The 7,310-nt window shown below is 39.3% G+C and overlaps 1 long non-coding RNA gene across 2 annotated transcripts; it reads left to right on the forward strand.

The window, feature by feature from the left end:
- The first annotated feature begins 204 nt into the window (after positions 1 to 204).
- LOC124383194 lies at positions 205 to 7,052 on the forward strand. 2 transcript variants are annotated; one of them, XR_006925236.1, is made up of 5 exons: positions 205 to 321; positions 3,278 to 3,434; positions 4,677 to 4,737; positions 6,231 to 6,309; positions 6,395 to 7,052. It is a non-coding gene; the product is annotated as an uncharacterized LOC124383194 (long non-coding RNA). The 2 variants fall into 2 exon arrangements; XR_006925235.1 differs by having other exon boundaries at positions 251 to 397.
- The last annotated feature ends 258 nt before the right edge of the window (positions 7,053 to 7,310 follow it).

Here is a 7,310-nt window from a genome sequence, read left to right on the forward strand (position 1 = left end):
GAAGTGATCAAATGATTTCCCTCTATTCCCTCCACTCTGAGCACAGGTCAAAGTCAACTCAAACAAGTACGCAATAGCAGTTCCCTGGATTCCTTTTGTTCTCACAGTGTCTTGTCATTAAGACTGTGAACAGCAGAGGGCAGCTTAAATACATACATGCTCCCTAAGCACATATTCAGACCTTGGCCTTCTTTACATGTCTAAGTAAGCCCAAGGCTAGAGGCGCCCCTACTCAAAGTCCACCGTTTACTGACATTAACAGCACAGCAGATGGAGCGAAGAGTCTGCTCTGATGTGACAAGGGAAGCATCTTCTCTAGAGGTTCTTTTTGTGTTTGTGTGTGTATCTCAGTCGAACTCCTGCTCCAATGCTTTACCATGCAACATTGAAACGTGTGGTATGTATAGTAATTTAAATTTAGGATGCAACTGCAAACATCCTGATTGCTGTTTCATTTGGAAGGTCACGTTTGTTTGAATCTTATTTTCGATAAATTGACATCTCTGCTTGTAGCCTTTTTTTTTTTTTTTTTATTAAGTATCTTGGCAATTGAATCATTTCCACAATACTATTTAACTGTAGTGACCAGACTTTCCCTACTACTCTTACAGGTTAAGCTGTACAATTTACCTGGTCATTTCATAGTTTTTTGTAAAATCTCTGTTTTCCTATAATGACAGAAATAGTTCGTGTGGTTAAATTAGCTAGGGTATTAAATGAGGATATTCAACAACGTTGCCCCCCAACGTGTTTGGTGTGGTTAAAATGTCCAAACTCGTGATTTTGTACTTTTGTAAGTTGAGCACACATTATGCATAATTTTGGAGCAAAATAATTCAACCAAGTGAACCCCTGACCCAGGACATGCGTTAGGCTCCTGAGAAATGAATCAACTTTGTATATAAGGACAGTTCGCATTTACTCATTAACACATTAAAACAGCTGAGTTACAAAACAAGTGAACCGTGTCACGTTTGACATGGCAGCTGAGAATCCGTTTGTTTGTGAGGGCTGCTCATGCAGCATGGAGTGGAGAAATCGTGTGCACGCTAGCGACCGAGCCGGTGCGCGGTCACGGGCAGGTCTCAGGGAGTGCTCGTGCCCGCTGTGTCCGCGCCGCCGCTCGAGATGGATGTGGTGGCGCGGGCTCGCGCGCTCAGTCACTGTCACCTTCCTCGCGGTGGTCCTCCGCTCCCTCCTTACACCGGGAGCCCACCGCTGACCGGAATTATCCTTCACCGGCACCGGCGCCTGCTTTAAATAAACACGGCGTTCAGCCACAGCGCGCCGCCGCCCATCCATCTCAAAGAATTAGCGCCACTTTTTGCGCGCCCCGTGAAGCTGAGCGCTTTCTGCAAGCCTCCCACATAATTCACTGCTAGCAAACGCGCAGGGACGGCGCCCGGGTTACTAACGTGAAACGCTATATCTTACTAAATAAATAAATACAAATAATTTAAAACTCCACCGATCTGGCGCATTGGTATTTTTATTTTTTTTGCGGGGAAAAAAGTAAAATTTGGGAAATTCTGTATTTAACCGAACTGGTTCATTCGAATGTTTCTCCCCTCACAGCGTATGAATGTGTGCTGGTTATTAGATTAAAGAAATGAACCCACAACACACCTTTTCCCCCATTTTTTCTTCTTCATGGTTTTAACAAAGCCTCTATGTGGGAACACAATAAAACCACTCCTATCTCTCATTGTATTATCTGGCATTTGCAAGGACAAGAGACATGACATTATTTATTCAAATTTAACATTTGAGAACTTATAAATTTCCATAATATAGTTTTTCATAACACATACACACTGATGCCACTAATCAGAAACATTAAGTGAACATGCAGGTAAAATTAAAAAGGAAATAAAATATCTTTAAATAATATATTCAGTTAAATAGTATAATTATCTGCTTTTCTTATTCTATCATCTTTAATCAGGAGCTCAGCATGGTCCTTCAGTGGTTTGACGATGGTTTAGAAGCTGAAGGAAGGCGTGTGTGTGTGTGTGTGTGTGTGTGAGAGGCGAGAGAGAGAGAGAGAGAGAGAGAGAGAGAGAGATTTGGTAAAATTAAAGTTTACCTTTCCAACAGCCCTGCCATTAGGCATGTGAATAGTTTTGTTTTATATGACTGGATAATATTTGGCTATATTAAAGTGTTAATAGCAAACACAATTGATTGGTTAGCTCTACCAGTCATTAGTGAGGGGGGTGGTGAAGAACATGGCAGTAAAATTATAGTGTTGTGCCAGTCCACCAGCATGAGCCTGCTCTCTGGGAGGGGTGATCAGAGGGCCAGACCACCACATCTGACAGCAGTTTGAAAAACCACAGGAGGGAACCATGTTAATTAGGCACTCATGAACATAACACTTAGCTCTATTCAGTCCGAAGATCCATTCCTAGATATCTTAATTTGCTAAAGGTAGTAAAATGTGCAGTTCATCTAATTAAGGTGAGTCTGGGAAAAAATATGCTTACATACTTACACAGTGGGTACACGTGTTAGTGCAGGGATGTCTTTGCAGGTTTTTTAATGGGGCAATGTATTAAGTAAAACAGAAAAAAATAGGTAATTACGAGTTTATTTTGGAAATCTGTGCTATATACACTTTTTTTCTCCAGGTTAAAGTTGGTATAAATGTTTTTTTTGATATAAAATATAAGTTTGATATAAAGCTGAAACAATTCAAGTGGTTTTAATTTTTCAAAAATGTATCAGTTAATCCTAAAAGATATTAAATTACTTATGGGTGATCTGGGTTGTTGCATTCAATGTCTATAGGTTGAAGCATAATTCTATAAAGAGAGTTTCCTTCCTGCATGAGGGAATGTGGCCATGATGCTCTTAACTTATTTCAAAACTCACTCAATTTACCGAAGCGCCTTTGCTGCACGTTTTGTTTAATGGTGGGAGATAAAGTAGTATGAGTTCTGCGATATTAACATAAATGAAAAGAGTGTGAATTCACACTGCATGAAAATTAAGCCTTAATATGAAAGCTATAAATCACCTTAAAAAGAAACCTACCTGGAATAGCTCCTGATTAGGAGTTAAATAAAATGACCCAGAATTCTAGACCTTTAGTGAAGCTCATGTGAAAAGTAGGTGCCAGGATCTTTTTTTCTTCCCCTATCACAGCAAGAGCACTCCACAGTCCAAAGACACACTTTTAGGTTCAATCTGAAATTAGTTTGTCATTAACATGTATAATCAAAGCTTCAAAATGTCAAATATATTGTATTTTTTTCTATCTCTGAATTTCTTACAGAGAATGGAGTGGCATGTGTTTCAGACTGGTTGATAAGAAGCTTACACAGAGAGAATCTCAACATAGATCATTTCACTAACGACTTTTGTGGCCAGTAGATAAATTGGTTTCACCCCCCCTCCATATTTGAGGCCTACTGGAGCAGTATCTCAGCACGGTAAGCAGTTTAGCGCATCTGAAAGGAAGGGTTGAGGTATATGAACTCAATTTCTGCCTTTTTTGTGTAATGTCTAACATTTCTGGGTTCTCTTAAATCTTTTCTAAGTACACGTTAAACGTTATACACCGGTGCAGATTATCAAAGCTTAGACTCTTCTATCGCTTCGTAATTTCAGTCTTGAAACACTCTCGTGGCATTTCCAGGACAGAGGAGCATTGAAATCTGATAATTCCATGCATTCATTACATTAATGAATCTAATATGAATGTCTCTTCTCATCCAGCTCAGCTCATTTGCATAGTCATTAATATTAATATTGAAGCGGATTTGTTTTCTGTAGGTATAAAACGCTTAGCCTATACAAAAAAGGAAACACCTTGATAAATATTTGCATGTCGCAGACAGAGCTAAATAAATGCTTTGTGCCCTCTGACTCGAAGGCTGAACTACTGAGACTCCGGTACACTGCATTTACACAAAGCAGTGTCTTTCTTTTGACGTGGACCACCTTCATTTCCTATTCTCTGAGTAATAAGAGTTGCCAGATGTGGTTTTGTTACAATACAACAAGCATTTATGATTTCACTGGTGACTTATGTTCACTGTTGCATATGTCTTTAGTTTGCCTTGCAGAAAGAATCAGACAAATAATGAGCTGTAGTATTTTATTTGGCCTATGTGTGTGGGCACATGAATTTGTGTGCACATTGCATGTGTGTGTCTGTGTGTATATGTTTGTGTTGCCCCAGGTCTGGCTAAGCTTGTGGCTGTCAAGTGAAATTTAAAGAGCTTTATCTGGTTCTCATTCTTTAGCTTTCCCGGTGAGACATCTCAAATCACTTACAAAGACAAACTGGTCAAAGCAAGCTCACAGATACTGCGAGCAGCTGCTTTTTCAGTCAATCAATCCACTGCAGCCATCTGGGGGAAAGTAAAGAGCTCTTTAGGAACGTGAAGTTATGAAGTGGTTTGCTGGTATTACAGCAATAAAAATACAGTTTGCGGATAGCCTTCACATCCAACAACACAATGATTTGGATAAAGGGTGTATATTGATGTTTGAATGAGAAGGAATATATGAGCAAATAGAATACAAATGCACACACAAACATTTGTCTAGTGCTATGCTACACTTAAAATCTAAACATAACCTAAACTTGAGTAACCCAAAGGAAATGGATTTTTTTTAGGGGTTTTTACATTTTTGTTAAAGTAATCCACTGTGGCGACCCCTAACAGAAGCAGCCAAAAGAAGAAAAAGAAGAAGAGGAAGAAGGACACCATCCGAATGTCCGACAAGGTCAGAGCGGACAGATATTTTATATAATTCTTGTGATTTTTTAAACATGCAATACTTGATTTTTTTTATATTGTCAAATAAGACTGTTATAGTGTTCCTTTTTGTAGTATAAATGGAACTCACTTGTTTTTAAGGTTAAGATTGTTTCAGTTTTCCATTTAACATATTTTAAAATCAGACTTTCTGTATTCTATTCACACAAGCAAGACATTACACACAAATAGAGTAAATTATTTTCTAGAATCTTTTATCTCCTACCAGTTGGTGTGCACACAACGCAAAATCACATGTTTTATGATTGCAGTGATGCTTTAGAGAAATGTAGTGGAGTCTGAGTAGATTGTTATGGGAGGCTGCTTTGTACCATCCTGTACCCTATTCTAGGTCTGGCAGCCACATACCACACACACACACGCACACACACACACACACACACACACACACACACACACACACACACACACACACACACACACACACAAAACACTGGAGGTCAAAGCTGTCACTCAGAGGGCACTGTCAAATCTCAGCCGTCCCTGTCTCAAGTGGGCGGGCTTCTGTCTTTTGTCCAGCTGTTTCCAATCAGCTGGATGAAACCATTCCAACTATAACACTCCACCCCCACCACCCCCCATTTCCCAGGGTCCAGGAAACAAGCAACAACCAATGATCCAGTTAAATAAAAACTGCTAACAGAACAAATCCAACTAAGGCCACAGCAGCAAAAGATTGCAAGATATATAACAAGCACAATCGCAGAATATTAAGGACCAAAATGGTTCAAACAGCAGGTTAATATCAAATGCTTTAGGTTTGTAGCATTTGTATAAAGCTTCTTAACAAAAAATGTATATTAAATACATTTTATTTATATGCTATGTACTCTAAATCTGCCTATTATCATTTAGCTGTCATGACGTTTTTAAGGGCAATCTTCTACTGTCATCATCTACACCAAAATGTCAACAGTATTTCTACCACTCTCATAAAAGTCTATATTAAATGTGACGGCTGGCTTTATTCAATTCAGAACACTTGTACCTCATGAAAAAAAGAGAAATGAATCATCCCTGACTTCACAAAAGCAATACCCAGAGACGAGGCGTACCTCAACCATCCAATGCAAATTACTCCAATTTACTATCTTGTATTCTGCTGGAGACCATTGCTAAATGGTCAGGCTAGCTAGTCACAGATATTAAAATAAATTATGTCTAATTTGAATTTTAGTCACGGTACATTAACTAATAGAAAGTTATTAACATTTCAAGACAGAGAGAGACGGGAAAAAAAGCTTTTGCCTGCAAAATTAACAGTGGCTGCGCTGACCTGTGCGGCACACGGACTGATCACTGTAATGACAGCGTAATGGCATATTTACATTAAAATCTCTGTAGCTAATACGGGATTCAGAATAGGACGCTAAGTCAAGGATTATTTGGTGTGGCCTGCTGGCCTTTTCAAGAGTATTGCTCTCTGACTTCAATCCACAGAAACTTCTCATTTCATGACTATTTAGAGGAGCCATCCTCTGAGGCGCAACTCCCCTCCCACAGCCTAATGTCTTCTTTGGTGTGTATCTTTTATTTCGTGTCTCTTCTCTTTTTCGTCTGTCTTCAAAAGCAATTATCATCATACTGAGTCTCTTCTCACACAGATTCAGAGGCGTCTCGTTAGATAAATGGAATTCCTTACGCTGACTGATGGCTGTTCAGTTCTGAGACAGCCCCGAAGTACCACTAGTTTGTGCTTTTTAGATAAGAAAGAGTTTTGTTATAGATCCCAGAAATGATACGAAGCTGTCATACCTCTCCTGTTATCAAAATTGAAGACTTATCTAAGGGTTTTAAAACACTATGATCCACATTAATGCCAAAATGTCAAAGCTTGTCAGTAAGGAGGTACATTGATAAGTAAGCAGATTTTACAGTGTCTTCCATATATTGTACTACATGTGCACTATGCTGTGGATGTAAACATTGTTGTCTTGAAAGAAGCTATGTCTGCCTTTAACCTTGGGTGTGGGTCTGTCTAACTGTCTCTTGGGGTGTCTGTCTTACTGCGTGCCTGACTGTGTATCTGTCTGTATCTGTCTTTGTCTTTCTCTACAGAATCTGTGTCTGTCTGCTTGTCTCTCTCTCTATCTGTTTGTCTTTCTGTCTGTCTGTGTCTCTATCTCTCTGTTTATTTATCTAATGTTATTGATAAGAATTTAAAAAATGTAGTATTTAACATCTGACAAGTATTTCTGGCACTACTGAACACACTGGCTGCTTGTGTGTTTTGCAAAAAGCCACCTTAATATAGTCAAACACCTGACTGCCTCTGATTTGCTTATCTGTCCTCATTTAGCAGGGGTTCCCACTTGCTCTTTGTAAGATGGCATTTCAAAATAAATCTATTATGTTTGGCTATGTACCCACGTCTGCTTTTCCTTGCTATCAGCATCTGACATTCTGCAGGTGGGAAAAGTGTGTGGAAAGGGGGGTGTATTTAAAAATGCAAAATGACATCTAATGTTTGCGTCGTAACGTGTTCCTCGGACCCGGAGTGTAGCTGACCATCTGCTGATC

The sequence above is a fragment of the Silurus meridionalis genome, chromosome 3 (assembly GCF_014805685.1).
Source record: "Silurus meridionalis isolate SWU-2019-XX chromosome 3, ASM1480568v1, whole genome shotgun sequence".
In the NCBI taxonomy this organism is placed as follows: Eukaryota; Metazoa; Chordata; class Actinopteri; order Siluriformes; family Siluridae; genus Silurus; species Silurus meridionalis.